Source organism: Saccoglossus kowalevskii, chromosome 7, assembly GCF_978046115.1.
Source record: "Saccoglossus kowalevskii chromosome 7, keSacKowa6.1, whole genome shotgun sequence".
Lineage (NCBI taxonomy): Eukaryota > Metazoa > Hemichordata > Enteropneusta > Harrimaniidae > Saccoglossus > Saccoglossus kowalevskii.
This window is the reverse complement of record NC_140647.1, coordinates 4,049,881-4,068,301: the sequence shown is the minus strand read 5'-3', so window position 1 is coordinate 4,068,301 and position 18,421 is coordinate 4,049,881. Positions and strand designations below refer to the sequence as shown.

At 36.8% G+C, this 18,421-nt stretch overlaps 1 pseudogene; it reads left to right on the top strand.

Moving 5' to 3' along the window:
• Positions 1-7,074: 7,074 nt before the first annotated feature.
• On the top strand, positions 7,075-15,971 carry LOC144349245 (uncharacterized; annotated as a pseudogene).
• The last annotated feature ends 2,450 nt before the right edge of the window (positions 15,972-18,421 follow it).

The following is an 18,421-nucleotide window of genomic DNA, read 5'->3' as shown; positions in this document are numbered from 1 at the left end:
GTATAACGACATTCGACCGTATGATTGTTTGGATTCTTATTTGTATTCATATAATTTATATGTGTATACACTGAACATTCACGTATTCATTCTTTTACTAAACAACAATATTTACGCCAACGTGATCTCACAGCGATACGAGAGCCACGTCACAAAAGCGCCATCCACGTTAGGCGTCAAACATCAGAACTGTGTATCTGTACCCTGTACATACACACACGGTTAACTGGCAACCGTAATGCACATGAGATCCTCGGGGCTTCACCCATAGAAAAGCTGTGCGGGGATTATGCAACCCACCCTTTCCACATCAGTTGGTATAGAAGTGGGTATAAATATTGACACGTTTATGACCTAGTGGGTTGAATTGTTTTAAATGTAAAAAGGCTCGGGAAATCCAAAAACAAATATTGGGGAAAACGCCTGAAACTGTTATTCTGGAGCCGTCTATGCCCGTTTCCCAACATATAGTGACGTGCTTATTTTGGAATTCTGACCTTTTCTACATATAACATCATCATGTTGCACTGCGCATGCGATTTGTAGTACTGAAATCGTAATACCACTGATACTAGTAACTATTTAGTCTAGAAGCGGGTTTGTAGGGGGGGGGGGTAAATGTAAATGATTAAATAGTAAATAAGTAGTAACCTCCGGGCGTATACATTATACTAAGGACTGGCTTGTACTACCTTATTTTGTAAAGTTCGTCAATTTTCGGCAATCATAATATTAAATTAAACCATTTTAATTCGCTTTGAAACTAATCCGTCGAAACTAATGGACCTGCAAACCCCCATGATGTAATATATGGGGTTTCATAATATAAGAATGAAAGATAAATAAAGCTACTTTCAGTAACATTATACAATAAGTTGGCATACAATCATTATATATTCGAGAAGTACTAGTAAATTCCTCGCCACCATGCCCTGCCATAATAAAAACACGCCACTTGCACTATTATACACAAACCTCGTGCTTCAAACTATTTTGAAGTTCACCTGTGAGGGCATACTAACGCGCGCCGAACACATCACACTAACATTACGTTTATACTTTTTCAGCCACTTTAAATACTTATGCAGGTTATCTAAAAGGTCGTTGTAGGTTTGGATGTATGTTCTGAAATCGAGAGAAACGACCAATAATGGCCTCGGGTGCATAAATAAAGGGTACACGATGCCTAACAGTGTACCTGAAGCTGCTCGTTGTGGAATCTCAGTGTAGTGCAGAAGGGGGGGGGGGGTCGTGTCTCCTCCGCTAACTTCAACTTAAAGGGCGGCAGTCGTCGTGCCGCGTCCTGTTCGATATGGGACTCATAGTCATGTATACAACGCGTGTAAAATACATTGTTTATTGACATGAAATTCGAACACGCGCTGCGCGACGACCACCACGCTTTAAGCTTGGACGGACATGATTATTGACGACATATCTGGCAAAATGCAGAGTAGACCCGGGAAACTACATATTGTTTTTAAGTTTGTCATATTCATAACTTGAAAAGCAAAATTCCCCACTGAAGTCAGCAAATACGGCAGCAAGGGCGGTATTCGTCACACCATGCAATATCTGGGTGCAACATGCACCGTTGATGGCTCCTTCGATACCTGCTAACCGCCAAAGAAATTGCCGAGTTAAAACTTAGTAACGTCTCAGTTTGTACTCATTGATCTTGCGTCAACGTCTTTGATTTTAGTAACAGTCAAAGTCGCCATCTTTGTTCACATGAGTCCCACATCTCGTGGCACGACAACCCCCACCCTTACAGAATAAATCAACATTATACGCCATTTATTTGACAACATTTATTTTTGAAATTAAAAAGTCATGCCAATGGCACAGAAAAGTTGGATATATGCTTTGCTCCCGCTTTAACATACTCACTGGCGGGTTACTAAGATGCAGAGAGACACTAGCCCAACATGCAGAGTGATATACTTATTTTAACAGTGTTTGACAAAGAATCCTATACCACTTGTACAATTTGGTTTGTAATAAGTTTACATGGTAGAATTTTATTTGAGCCGAGCTATGGCTCCTCCCACCAATTAACAGGAGATTACCTCTTGTGCGTTTATACGGTTGGGGCCGAACTGTACTCTCGTTTGGCTAGGTTTGTTCACAGTCAGAGGCAGGGGCGGACACAGGATTTTTTTTTATAGGGGGGGGGGTGTCCAAACTTTAAAATCGCCAGACTAAGTTAATGATTTTTTTTATGTTATACTAGTAGCTTCGCTATGAGTGGCCCTTGCGGTAAGCGGGTTTCGTATCTGTTGGGTTTCGCGGGGAGTAGGGCTTTGTCCCAGTAACTGGTCCTTTCATCCTTGTTGAGAATTAAAGTTTTATGTTTCTTTGACAACTGGCACTATTCTGGGAATACCATCCTGGCAGGATGTATGTATATTTACATACATTATTACTACTGCATTGCAATACAACTAATTCAAATTGAAAGAAATTGCAATATAAAATATTCCATCAGTAATACTTCTCAAAGGCGTATTTCGCGGTCAGTGTTATTTATGAAAATATTAGTTTACAATTTTATAATCTTGCTTGGCAATACCCACCCCAATTAGATATAATGTGTACATATGTTAATAAATAAAGATATAGTAACAAAAATGAAATATTATTTATTTCATATTTTATTATATAACCTGCACAAAAGTAATCAATATTTTTCCTTGCTAGAATGATATATAACTTCATACGGGAATCCTGATAAAGTTCACAACTGGCGATTTAGCAATATTAGGGATTATCAAATTCCTGTTACCTAACGTTTTTAGGTTCATGCGCTGCCTAAGCTGCCGTCCCCAGCAAATAATTAAGGTAGCGAGAAGGGAATTTTTAATTTTTTTTCTTGATTTTTTTTCAAAAATTGATAAAACGGTTACTTTCGACCTTGATACATCATCCCATGTTTTTAAAAGATCGAAATTGCGAAATAACGGTGCTCAAATGTATATTTGCATAATGTTTATCTTTGGAACGATAACTGTATAATATGTTGTTGACGATTCTGATATAGCGGGTGATAAGCTTCCTGTCGCAAACAATGCGTGTTTATCTAACGTCCATTGCTAGCATTATTGTCAGTCGAGACTTCGTCGGATAAACATGGTCATACAGTACTCATTTCGGTCAACTTTCCGCTTTTTTATCGACCGCTTATCTCTTAATTTCCGACCACGCGGTCTCGTCCGACCGGAAACCGACCGCATATCAATCACGTTTTTTTTGCTCGCTCATTGAAAACATCGACCGCTCGCCCAAACACTGATCACTGGCACATGAGTGGTCGAAACGGTGGTTTTGATAGTGAAGTGTGAACATACTGAACGACATTTCAAATCTAATGGTTGTATGACACTTGTATCGTGAAAACAACTGAACTGGGACCTCTTGTTACGTGTTTTGGGTGCTTGTTCTAGATGTACGGTAATATTTTATTTTATTTTAATGAGACAGTTACATGAAAAAAGCACAGGTAACTCATTTTGACAGAGCAGAGAAACTAGGAAATGTTAATGATTAATTCCAAAAATAACGATACCAAAACTACGTCGGTCCACAGGCGGTCGGTCTGGTAAAATTCAAATATCAAAATTAAGTCACGATCAGTGAATGAGCTAAAAGTATTCCCACAAAAAATATTTTCGACTAAAAACGGCCACATGCCCTGAAAAAACAGAGCTTGATATGTATGAATAATGTATTGGGATTCAAAAAAAAAACGTGTCAAATTTAGTTATAGCCATAAATATTTGGTGGATAGTCGATGAACAATTCGAAAATCAGGATTCACACGGAAGTCCTTCAGGGCTGAAAATCATCGACCCTACTCTGGTTTACTTTATTTCACAACTTGCAAAGAAAACTGATTCGCCGTGGACTCTAATGTATATCAGCCTAGTTTTTTTTTTTTGAACTGAGGTCAAATCCCATCCGTTTGTCAAAATATACCGATGTTTTTCAGTGAATAATTTTGAAGCCTGTCACAGCACACAAAAAACTATGTGAATCGACGCCGGAGATTGGATGGTACCGTGACGACGACCCTTCAATTAGCGTCAAATATGCTTTGTTACAACATCATTGATTGGCTGAAAGTCGCATGATCGGAGCACGACCTGGGTCACAGTACAATATTTGTCCGTATTATCACGGTTACTAGTAACCGTGGTATTATCAACAGGACTTTGAACCACAACCACATTTTCAAACATTTTTAGCGCGGAAGTTGCCAACAAATTTCGAAAAACAAACATAACAAAACAAAATAAAGCTAGCGATTGGTAAGAATGGTTATTAATATATTCCCGGTGCTCTTCGAATTTTTATTTTTTGTTGATTTCAAGGTAAGAAATGGCTAGTTGAAGTTGCATCGACTTCAATGAATTACGGCCAATGTTTGCCCTGTCTCGGCCGATTGTGTTGAATGCCGGCGTCGGGGCCGACGCCCGTCCTAAATTCAGTATGGAGAAACCAACGGGGATCAATATTCCACACAAATGAAATTATCAACAAAAGACGATATTTTTCTAGATATTTACACCCATACTGTCATGACAGACATAGGTAAATTCTACAAATACACAAAGAGGTGTAACATTAGGTTTTATTTTAGGCTTAGAAATATTTCCTTTCACTCACTCCATGCATGGAACTGCTATTTAGCTTCATGGTCCTTCAGCTTGTCTTCGCCTCGGGGGAAAAACAACAACAATTATACAAAAAACAAACAAACAGACAAGCATGTCGTAATTGTGTTGAAATTTCACGTCAGAATATTGTTTAAAATAAAATAATCAGTTCAAGCCAAATCGAGGTCAAAGGGTCAGATTGCGTGCATATAATTATAGATAGTTAAAACAAAAAGTATTTGAACTTTTGTCGGCTATTCAACATAATATGAACCTCGGAAATTTGTCTGTTAGCCCGAATTGTAATTGTAATTGTAAGTCAATATTCTATTTTTCTAACGCAATGGCGAGGAAAAGAAAAAAAAGCGTTGACAGACGAGGCAAAGAAACATCTGCCATTCAGTGACGCGGAGTAATATTACGGACCAACCTCGATACATCAGACGAGAAAGCGAGTACAGAAAATCTGTTGCTCCGAGTCGTCGATATCAGCCAAACAAACAAAACCATCGTTCCCGTTTACACAGAGAGCACGTGCCCATCTAATTTCCGTTGACACTTTTAGTTTTCTATCCTCAGCTGTGGTTTCAATCCATTCACACAGCTGTACATTTTTTCTATTACAAAATAATATACGCGCTTTGTTTGACGTTTAAAGTAATTTGTATTATTTGATTATAGATTCCCGGGGATCAAATATTAGTGCTGTAATTCAGAGGAAGGCGTGACATTGCACTTTTTAACGTTATCCGATATTATGTCTAAGTTAGACAGGTCTATTTGGGCAACTATTGGGACAGTTCGTTTTTCTCCGATATTATTGATTTCCGACATGTTAGTTGACAAAGAAATGAAAGATTTTATGAATTTTCTCGGCGATAGCTACGTGAATTTGAAACAAAATGTTATCGGCAAGACTCAGAATGATGGCGTAAAATGGAGGCATATACCATTTTGACTCTTGAGGGGACTGGAAATCAGTTGATTTGAGGGTGTCACAATAAGCGTGTGAGCAAATCGTTTTTATGCTACTAAAAAATGAAGACCTTGAACGTACTTTTTGGACTTTAGTACAACGTCATTTCTGTTTGATTACCTAACGTTTTTAGGTTCATGTGCTGCAAGTTACACATACCTAAGCGGCCGTCCCTCAGCAAATAATGAAGCAAAGGCATTTTCGATGTCGAAATCGCGAAACTCTCCCTTTTTACGCAAACTGGGAAGTTCGAATTACTAAACGAAGTACAGGACGACGAAGATGCAATATTCAAGAACCAATACATACCAACAATTATATCTCAAAAGTGAATATTCGTGGCGTATTTTGAGTGTGAATTTCTCAGAACTCTAAATATCCAAACATATTTTAGTATAAGGTAGTAACAAAAGCAAATTGAATACATTTTTCAACGGTGTGTGGGGGGGGGGGGGGTGTCCGGACCCCAAGAACCCCCTTAGATCCGCTACTGAGAGGGACTGTGGTTCGTTCAAACCAGGGGTTCAGAACAGCTACCTCAATTACCTGAGAAGCAATATCTTTTTAATATTTGAGAATGTGCTTTGATTCTAGACGGCAACACCTCCTTGATACTGATGTCCCTCTATGAGCACCCACATTCGTGGGCTTTCTGTCATGACATGACCTGTATTCCTTGAGAAACCGGTACGCTTAAAGAAGACAAGTAAGAATACAGCAAACGATGTGTGCCAATTGCCGCCGACGAACAACACCTGTTTTCGCGATGGGGGGGGGGGGGGTGCAATTCGTTCATTTGCAGTTTCCGCGCATAAATTGCAAACGATATCGTCTCCTGAGATTTGAATGAAACGTAATTTTAGGGTCTTGTTGCGTCCAGTGCTTTTCGAACTCCGAGACTTCATCGGAGGCGAACGCGTTTACGCTACGACTTTGGCGGAAAGGAGTCGTTGTACAAAATGCTATCGTGTAAACAAGGTAACAGCCAAGCTGATGGGAAAGTTTATTTTTTATTTATAGCAGCATTCTACGAATATAGCATTATTTTGTCTAGTGTCTCCAGACTACGTTAATTCAATGTACTCACGAACAATATCAATAACAAGAATTGTTTATTTTTATCACAGTTCTCACGCTTAGTAGGAAGTTTACTATTCCATTCATTATAACATTTATTAGGGTTCTCATTCAAAAATAAGTTAATTCACAGTTCATTTAGATGGACAGGTTCCAGGGTAACAACATACTATTATAATACATCTTTTACATGTAAGAGTAGTTATTATTTAGAATCATGGGCATTCTAACACATGTAATTTGATGGGAATGGAAGCGTCTTTTACACGCCAGATAGTACACCTTTTCTGGTTATCAAATATAATTACATTTTCGTTTGTTTCTCCTTTTCTAAACCAGTTCATCATGGGCATCTATTCTTCGACGATGGATGATGATGATGATACAGATTTGAATTTCTTACTAAAATCAAAGACGTTGACGCAAGAAGACGAAGAACTGAAAAAATATAATTTCCCATTTGAGAACCTCGTGATGGATGGAGGTGGGACCAAATGAGTTACATATGCAGGAGTAATTAAGGTGATTTGTTAAGATAAATGGTCTTCATCTAGGTGTTGTTAAAGGCCGGTGGTCGTCGTGCAGCGACAATGTATTTTACATGTGTTGTACGCGTTCCCATGAATGGTATGGTCAAAATGGTCATAAAAACATGACCCAGATTAGTCAGAAAAATGTCCCGTTTATGTTTCTATAACAAAACATGTTTTAGATATGTCCAAATCATGTCTGGGACAATTGTGCACTTCTATAGAGATATGTTTATAACACGATTGAAACATTTCAGACGAAAATAATTAATTTAACATTAGTTCAAAACTTGTTTGTTAGATGTAGGCATATTTCAGACTAGTCTTGAAAACGTCACAGATATTCTCAGTAAATTTTCAAACCTTGCTGTTCATGAAATCGTATTCAAACTACAAAGATGGGCATTCCTCAGACAGGTCTCAAACATGTCCAAAAAGGCATAGAATATTTGTGTACTCCGAGGCATAATTACATGAAGTCTCACACTATCTCTCGGGATTTTATGAGATCTGTGGTCGGTCATGTTGCATTTTTAGGTAAACATGATGTGGTATCATAATTGTTGAGTCTTCATACTGATGTCAGAGTGTCTTTGTTCAGACCACTAATTATATTCATGTTTGAAATGTGTCTGAAACACGTATATATTTGGGATATGTTTATGTTACGTAGTACCCCTAAAAATGGTTTAATAAGTTGCTACTTTGTTTTAGAACGACATTTCAAATACATATTTATGCAATTTTGATATAATCGCAAATTTACTATGGTATTGCAAACTAATTGTTAATTGAATTGTCGATGTCCCAAGGTTAAATAAAATATACCTTATTTTCTATAAATATGAATGGTGTCCCAGCCTATAATCTTACATTTTATTGCATATGCCAAATGCGTATTATAAAGACTACCATTGTTATTTAAAGAGATCACACGGAATGCGTAATTTAACTAGTAACATTGTTTACAAATAGCAAATGCGTGTAAAGGGGGAACACAGATCAGAAGACGTTTGAAACAAACAAACAAAGCGATATATACGCGTGTTATAAGATTTAGTCCAATTGCAAGTTTCAGAATCTGATCCTGGTCAAAAAAAAGAAAATTGAAGTGCCAGGCAGCCCAGAAAGTCTATATTATGTACACCACTTTTTATACTCTGCCATTCATCAATGCATGTACACTATATATCCCTATACATAAATAAATAAATTATGCATATATTAAGAATAATAATCTGTTAACTATGCCATAACGGGTGCTTAGAATTTGTCACTCATCAACACTTAATTGCAAAAATCTGGTTTCACACAACAACACAAATGTTTGATGTCGCGATCATCATATGTTATGTGTGAACCATCTTACGAAATACCAAACCGAACATGCCAAAATACATTCGGACATATTTACTCTGCGTTTTTGTTATTTTGTATTATTAAATCACTATTTACAGGCAAGGCGTACAATCAAGAGTATGTTTCACAGATGTAATTATTTAAAAAGCTGCTAAAATTCGGATAATTTAACATTTTCGGATTTTCTAACCTCCAATCTATGCACATACCCAATTTTCTACGAGTATTTTCTGCTATACTTCGTGTCTAACGAAACAACCCAACATGGGATTTACACCCATGTTTGGTGACTGGCGCAAATGTTACCATTGAACATATCAGCTTTTATTGAATTTCACAATACATATTTATTGTCATGACCCGTGCTGTCATATCGAATGCTTAAGTAATGACTTCCACTAGGCACATTTGTTTTGTCGGATGTCTATTTCAGGTGTTGACAGATGTTGGGATTTTTACGAATATTAAACGATTTGCAGGAAGCAGCATTGGATCCATAGGTGCATGTATGTTGTCTATTGGCTATGACCCTAGTGAAATCATGTCGTTTATGGACCAAGATCTTACTGAAAAAGTCGAAGGTAATGATTGCAACCAAATGAGTACATATTTCGTAGACACATGCACAATCATAAAATTTGAAACATCTGACGACATTTGCTATGTTATGTTTTAAATTATATTTCATTAATTTGAACAAGTAATTTATATTTGCAAGTCAAACGACGTGTGTTATGATTGTTGACAATTTTAGAACGAAGATTAAACACATAATATTTATATCATAATTACAGATCATTCATGTGGAATCTGTAGTTTATTGGCAAATGTTTTATCTCGTTTCGGATGGAACCCGGGAAACACATTATACGAATGGATTGGTGATAAACTGGAAGAAAAGACAGCCAATCGAGATATTACTTTAAAACAAGTAAGAATGCTTACCTAATATGTAAATATTATTTATATCAACTCACTGTCAAAGTGTATTTAAGGAAAATGCCGGTCTGATTTGCACTTGCATTAAACTTGACACAGTTTTAATTTAGTAGCGAAGCAGTGATATGATTTTCTGAAGTAATCGTTCAAATTGTGACACAAGCACGAAACTTTTTATGGAAGGTGTTAACATCAATAACATAAACTGTAAAATAACGTGAGCCAATGACAAATACAAGATCCAAATGGCCAGCTTTCAAGACCACACCATAAACGTGATGGCTGTTTGAGGGAATCAGTGAAGACGGCAATTGATTATACATATTTATTTAGAAAAGCGAGTTTTGGTTTAATCCAAATTGTCCACATTGTATAATGTCAATCATTGCAGTTCGTTTTCGCAGCATAAATCAGATAGATGCTTTATTTGTTACAACATTTTGCTGTTCAAATTCTTGGGCCTAAATTAGCAGTCATACAAATAGATAAGCGGATTATGCCATATTATATTATACCAACATTTCAATTTCCTGATTACGTCGTTGTATTTTAATTATGCAAGCCGTGGTTAAATATACCATATACCACGTTTTTTGTGCTTTGAAGTAGGGCCCAGACAATTGGGGTCCCATTAGATTGTACCAGCATGTCATGAAACTGGTCAAAATTGTGTTTTTGTATAATTGCCTCTTGAGTGATTTTACCTTAATTTAATAATAAGCTGCATAACTTTAAAACAAGGTCTCGTTCAATCACATTACTGTGTGAACGGCACCGATAAACTGATATAATTAGTCTTAACCAATAAAACAACTATTTTTTCTAGCTGTATATCAAAACCGACAAAAAAGAACTGTGTGTGGCTGTGGTAAATGTAAATCGTATGTGTGTCGAGTACTGCCACGTTAAGACAACACCAAATTTACCTGTACGGCTTGCTGTCAGAATGTCAATCTCGATTCCAAGTAAGTATGAATATATATATATATATTACATAGTCCTGGGACTTTTCAACTTTTTGATCGCGGCTAACTCGAAAAAACAAACTGCAAATTAATGGTTGTATTGATTACGTGACATTTGTTTCCATGGAATCAACGACGTTGCGATCCCTATAACGTTAACCCCAACTTTGGGGCCAGAATACAAATCTAAAAATGTAAAATCCTTTACAATTCACAAGCTGTGTCCTTTAATAAGTGTAATCTGTGTTTTCCCGGAATGTCATCATATCAGACCAAGATGTCATAAACATACATATCTTAGGAAAATATTTGTGTAATGAATATGTAATGAGTAACGAATACTTGACATTCTAAGCATGTGACCTTTCATCTACTTCAGTTTTCTTCGAACCTGTTAAATATAAGAACGGTGAACACGTGGACTACTATGTTGACAGTGGATTACTGGCCAATTATCCAATACACTGCTTTGACGGTACGATGCAAAATTTCATTCACAATTATTCGTTTTATTGATTAATTGATTTGTGCGTGTCTGCTTACAAGGACGAGGTACCTTACCATAGTCACGGACCCCAATTCCACAAGTAGCGCGTTTATTTTTGTAATTTGTCTATAATACATTACATAGACAGACTGATAAATTTTCCACAATCGGCTCAGCAACAATAAAGTTTGTCAAATGGTCGTTAATACACGTGTTTTAGCTTATGTTGAAGAGATAATTCGATTAAGATAATATTACCTACTTGATAAGTATGCGTGGTTTCTGTGAACTGTTTAGGTTGGTGGTGGTTGTCTCTGAAGCCCGAAGACAGTCTTCTCATTCGATTACAACACTTAAACCAAATACCTGAACTTCTGAAAAAGGAGAACAGATTCGGTGAATACAATGATAAGAATCTGGGGGTGTTAATGGTGAGGCATCTTTCCTTATTTGATGCGAGATAATGCGGAAGCCATAACAGAAACCCTTTAATCGACTTCGCAATATAAATTTATAATCTAATTTTGACACATCATTTTGACTTTAATCCTGTATTCATTCGGTTTCATTTCCAGCTTAATTAGAATAAACTATAACAATAAAAGAGAATAAATCGAAATCACAAGATGTATGTGTGTATGTATTATGCGCAAATAAACTCAGACTGATTTCACATACACAAATGTATGCACTCAGTGATATACTAATAATAAATAAAGTCTATTTTTCTAGGTTGCTGACAACGATCCTGAATTATTTAGTGATTTACTGACAAGAGAAATACCACGGGAACAGTAGTATTGACAGACCTGACACGGCAGTAGCTAAGTAAGTCGAATAACGGAAACTTAACTGCCTGGGTGCATACACATTTCCTTCTATAGTAGTCAGATTTGTACACACGTATTTCACATTAGATACACTGTGGTGTCATGTGTTACATTAGGAAAGTTCCGTAACAAAGCTTGTAATTAATTCCACGGTACGGTTAAATTGATCTTGTCGAACCTTTGAGAACACCAATATTTGTCTTAACATGTATTATTTGATTATGCATTTTAAAATGTAGTACAGTGACTCTTCGCTAAGTCGCGGGTGTCGGTATCCAAGCAAAAACTGTAACTTATCAGGGGTCGCCACATATACTGCATATACATACATGGGTTATTTATAATACGTTATCTTTATGAAAACATCACAGCGCCACAACTTTATCGATGTCACCATTGTCGGATAATTTTCGACTGCTAGATCATGTGCAACCCTTTTATTGTCACAGTCAATCGCTGCGAGTTTTTTTACGTGCGGCGTAATTATTATTAATGTGTTGTGTGTTTTGCTGTTATCTGTTGCCTGTTCTGTGTAAATCAATCATGTTTCTAGGAAATGCAATGACATGCAATATGAGAAGAAACTATTAGAGCGAGACCATGAAAAATATTTGATTCAATCTGTCAATTGTTGAAAGTACTGGCTGAAACCGACCTCGATAACAGGAGTACCATCGATAGAAAAGAATTGCGAGATGCTTTAACCAATGTTTGTATCATATATTATAAGATCAGTAAACGTGGAGAACGTTTTATACAACATCTACATATATGGCATGTTTTAAATAGATTAGATGCAATTTCGTAATTAAAATACCTGTCAGGTAAACTGCATCTCTTCCTTAAATGTATTTATATTTTCAAGAACGATGCGTTCACTGTAGATCACAAAAAACAGATTTTTGGTGAGGACTATGATCTGGACACAATTTTTGACAAGTTGGATGTCGATAACAATGGTCAGGTTAGTGATGTTGTACTATTTATAGAACAAATATTAATAACAAATGCGACGGCTCTAATACCGATTTATCTTTCTGTCGTGAGATATTATAAATTGATCTGATTATCTTATATACAGATTCATTTTCGAGAACTGATGTCGCTTGCCGAGAAAAAAGGTCTTTACGTGCAGAACCTCTACCTTGGTTTCAACTGACAACACATCAACAATCTCAAAGATTTTCTAACTTCCATGATTCGCGCTTCCTCATTTAATATTAGGAGATTGAACACGACTGTGAGTATCTAAGATTATTGATCTGTCACGTAACATTATGTATCGGTTATGTATCAATATAATTTCAATTCACTGTTGTTGAAATATATCGATGTAATTTCAGCCGAGAGATGTGAATCGCACTATTGTTGTAGATACGGGTTATCTTGGTGCCCTGGACTTTGAAATGGAATCGGCAGTTTATGCAGTGCAGGTATTACATATGTATATGCGCAAAAAACTTAAGATATATGTGCATTCTGTTGACACCGCTGTGTACAGATTTTCAATATTACTTTATTACATGATCATTGACGGTCATATACACAAGTGTTGGTTCACCTATATGCTTAGACGGCTTACATAATTAGTATACGATTCATAAAGGTCAGTAAAACGCTGTCATGTATTCTTGTCAGAATAAAAACACTTAAACGACCATAGTTTATTCAGTAGGGCTGACAAATTGACAGTCATTCATTCATTATTCATTATTATTGCATTCAGTTTGTCATTATCCCAAATTACCCAATCATCTTCATATTATAACCATTTGCAATAAAATGTATCTAACATATAAAATAATATCAGAGAACTATATAGATACTAGTATATACAAATAACTTATTCTGTAAATACCCAATTGATTATGCAACATAGCGAGTTCTCATGTCAATTGTCACAGGTTCATACAGGCAGGGGTTCTGTCACTCCACAAGACGGAGTGTCAATAGTTTGATGTTCAAATATCAAAGCCGCAACCTGTGCGTAGTTCCGTCTTCAAATACATGGATAACCAAGAACTTCAGTGTTCAACCCACGTTTACGTAGCCGACAGTTTCCCACTATGGTCTTGTTTTTTGACCTCTAATTAAAATTGACATTAACGTTTAGTGGCACAGGTGACTGGGTAAAATTTTCTCAAATGGTTTCATCATACCTTCATATATGTAGCAATTGACCCCTCGGGTCGCTGAAAAAAATTGTTATCGATAAAACCGTAAACTCCCCAAGCATTTTTAATACAAACAAATTAATAACATAAATTCAAATATGCTTAGTTGACTTATTATTAGTACACACAATGTACACACCTATACAAATTATCTTTTTAGATGCCTTCACCTGATATCACTTCATATAAAAATGATTGTTACTCGAAGTGCCATGTGCCATATTACAATATACACACTATTGTGCTTATTAACATGCTTATTAACATTAACAGTAGGTGTAAAACCGGGTTGAAGATATAAACTATACCTGCTCATTGACGTCGTGAGTAATAAGTGCGATGACATAGTGATAACATGACCACCGTAAAGACATTATATGGCATTTGTTCCACCAATGATTTAAATAAGGACACGTATGATAATAATATTATTTCATCTAATGCAGGCCTAATTTTTCTGGAATGAAAAACGTAACTTTTTGTAGATTGAAAAAAAGAAACAAAATTAGCAACGTCAAGTCAATGAAGTGAGTGAGAAACTTAATGTCTAACCAATTTGTTGTTGGGCATTTGAAAAAAAAATATTATTCAACCTTTTCAATCGACACAATAAACTTGTTGAATCAGGCATTGGACTCTTTAGATGGCCCTTACCTAATATTGTCCCTCTACACAAACGGCTCATAATTCAGAAAATAAAGAGGTATTTTGTTATTGACTATGTTTAGCAATATGTTAACTTCCATCTCATAATCAGGTTTTTGTCACGGATACTTTATTAATGACAGTGTTTTCTTCTGCAATCGATCGAAAAAGTGAGAGAACCTTTATGGTGCGTTCATTTATTTTTCGAAAACACTGGCGCATCAAAAGGAGGGATGTAGAGTGGACGAGGAGTTCGGATTTTGTTTCCATACTTCAGGAAGATGTTTTCAATATTGGTGTAAACGGTAGAATATACCCACCAATAGATATCTATGCTACAACATGCTTTACAACATTATAATGTTGAGTGTCAAGATTAAACTATCATTGGTTTGTATGTAATATAATAGGTTTAGTTATACCTCACAGCAAAAAATAAATTTCTAAACTCACTGCTTGCGCTGACGACGTGGAATTTTTCATAACTCGCAAGCATGATTTCAATTTACTGAGTCGCTGGTTACATTTCTACGAGCTTTCATCAAAATCTAAAATCAATCTCCAAAAATCGGAAGGGTTATTGGTAGGTAGCTGGCGCAACATCACCTACTCTCCTCTCAATATCAAATGGAACAGCGTGGGGTTGAAACTGTTGGGTGTTTATTTGGGGAATAGTCTAACTTATACTAATCAGAACTGGGCTGAACTTGTTGCAAAAGTAAATAATAAGATCAACTTCTGGACTCACTTTGTTCACAGCATATCTTACAAACCGCGCGCTCTTAATACTAATAATCTGGTCTCATCGCAGTTAGTGTACCGCTTTAATAGCCTTGTGCCGCCATCGGACGTAGTTCCGAAGGTACATAAAATGCTGCTCGATTTCTTTTGTCAAAGCTGACATTAGGTATCTGCCGCAACACTGTACCTCCCCTTGGAAAGAGGTGGACAAAATGTTACACATCTTCCAACACGCATAAGTACCATGCAACTTTCCTATATTCAGAGATATCTATATAACAATTACCCCTGTTTTAAGTTTACAGACTTCTTTTTTATGCAAGCAAGTAATATATCATATCACTATCGAAGTACCTTTACACAGACTGCCATTATTTTATTGTGAACTCCTCCAGTGTTGGGAATCTGTAGATAAAGTGCGTAAATTCAATGATAATAAAGTAATTGATATTCTTAATGAACCACTGTTCAATAACCCACTCATCACACACCCCATAGGAAATGAGCCTTTTGTATGTGATTTGGTTCCAGAAACGAGTAAAACTTGGTTGGAGGCCGCTGATATGTCGGATAAAATTAAAATTCATTCTTAGCGTATTCTCAATCTCAGTATCAATGTTATTCACGATTCTATTCCTACTCAATGGAACAATACGATCAACAATTACTTCAAAGGGAACGGGGAGTGTAGTCAACCTTTTTCAAATCATAGCTTCGAACTGCACTTTTCTGATGAACTAAATTTGCACTATATAAGTTTCAAAAGGGCGCAATCTATAAATATATAATACGTGTCCTTTCAATCCCACAACACTCACAAAAAACTTGAAACTGTTTGGCGTGACATCCTTAGTCTTCCTTAAAATGCTAAACCCAACTTCAAGGATTGCTATGAAACACCAGTCATTAACAAACATGGGGATCTGCAGTGGCGTATTGCCCATGGTGCCTTTCCAACAGGGAGATTTATTTTCAAAGCTCGTTTGAACAGTTCAGATAAGTGTCCGTTTTGTGACGAAGTCGACACACTTTATCTTGCAGCAGCAGCAGTATCACCTTGGTAGCTGGTAGCTGTAGGTGTGTCATGGCTCTAGTTACCCCCTGTCCAGGTCCAGGATGTTGGTGGAGCTCATTGATGTTTGTGTTGATGGTTGTGGGTACAGGGGAGGGTACTGGCTGCTCATGTAATGAGAGTTTTGGGAGCCCCAGACACTGGTGGGCTGTGATGGTGGAGGCTGCCACTGGTAACTCTGGGGCATTTTTGGGGGGTACTGCCTGCTGGTGGAACTTGGTAGGTACGGCTGAAGTTGTGGCTGGATTGGAGGGATTGGAGCAACCTGTCGCTGCTACTGGCGCTCTTCAGTCTGCCTCTGTCCCTCGTGTAGCACTGCCATGAGCTTGATCTTTGTTGCCCTTTTTATGTCCCTAAGAAGCTGTGCCAGACCCTCATCTATAAGTCTGGCAAAGGTGGGGGACCACCTGTTTTGCCAAACATAAACTCCATCAGACTTCGCTTAAAGTCAACACTGAATGGCTGCTCTGAATCTGGAACCAGCATGGCTTCATCTTCTGCCGGCGGTGGTGTTGGAGACCTCGGCCTTTCCGCCACCTGGCCTCTGCCTGTCCGTCTCTGGCTCATCGAATTTTTCGAATATATACCACGAAAAAAGACGATAAATTCGGAGGATTCAACAGAGCCCAGAAACGTATGTATTTGCTGATTAGTTATACATTAAGAGGTAACACTTACTCAAATAATTGGATCAACTTATTGTCAACATCGCTTCCAAAAGAGGTTATCAAATGGCGAGTTTGACAACTGCCACGCCGATGCGAACTGATATATGCAATGTGTTTCAAGACAATAATAAATCATAATGTATTATTGTAATGTGGTCCTTTTTAATTAAATATGTGGAATATGCAGTACATTCCTGCAGCCAAGACTTTTGCACTGTGTTCAGCAGATGTACACCCCCCCCGTCAGCCCTCACAGCGCCGCAAAGCAATATGGGAGTTGTGTAAAAAAGTAATAAATCACTGCATGGCACACGTGTAAGTATGCTCAATACACAGTCAGCCGGCGCACAAGTGATAATATATAAATGCGATATTTACTATATGGGGGATTGGATTAGATCTGGTGCATATCCTATCTTCAGACACATAGGTCACATGACCAGGCCGTCATCTTGGATTAAAGGCGAAATTTTCAATGCCGAATTGCGCACCTTTCTGAGGATCTGAGTGCTCCAAATTGTTTATGGTGGTAGCAGTGGGACAAGGGCTGCAAATTTCATCAAAACAAACTTTAGCGGTCACGTGACTTTTTTCTAGAATTTTTAAAAATTTTGTTTTGCATCTCATTTGCATAATTTTCGACTAATCAACTAACCCTGCATAACTTGAAAGATCATATGACATAATATTTAATTCCAAAATATAAAGTCCAGGCAATGAGCCGTTTTTTAGAAGAAGATGTGACTAACAAGTCAGATGACCATATATGGTCATGTGACATCATTAAATATGGAAAATTGTAATATCTCAAGCAGTGTTACAGATAGAGACATGCAACCTGTGCAATATTGAAGCTATGGGACGAGAGATGTGACTAACTTATGTGATAAGCATATATGGTCATTTGACCGCATTAAATATGCATAATTGTAATACCTCAAGCACTATTACAGATAGGAACTTGCAACCTCTGCATTATTCAAGCTATAGGACAAGAAATGTGACTAACAAATCAGATGACCATTAACGATCATGTGACCTCATCAATATGCATGACGTTAATATCTCTATTACTGCTACAGATACGGACATGCAGCCAATGAGCTTATGTTTATTTATTTATTTATTTATTTATTTATTTATTTATTTATTTATTTATTTATTTATTTATTTATTTATTTATTTATTTATTTATTTATTTATTTATTTATTTATTTATTTATTTATTTATTTATTTATTTGTATGGTGTATGGTCGTCCTAACCAATCACCTTAATAACTGTCCGCCTTTTAGAACCACACC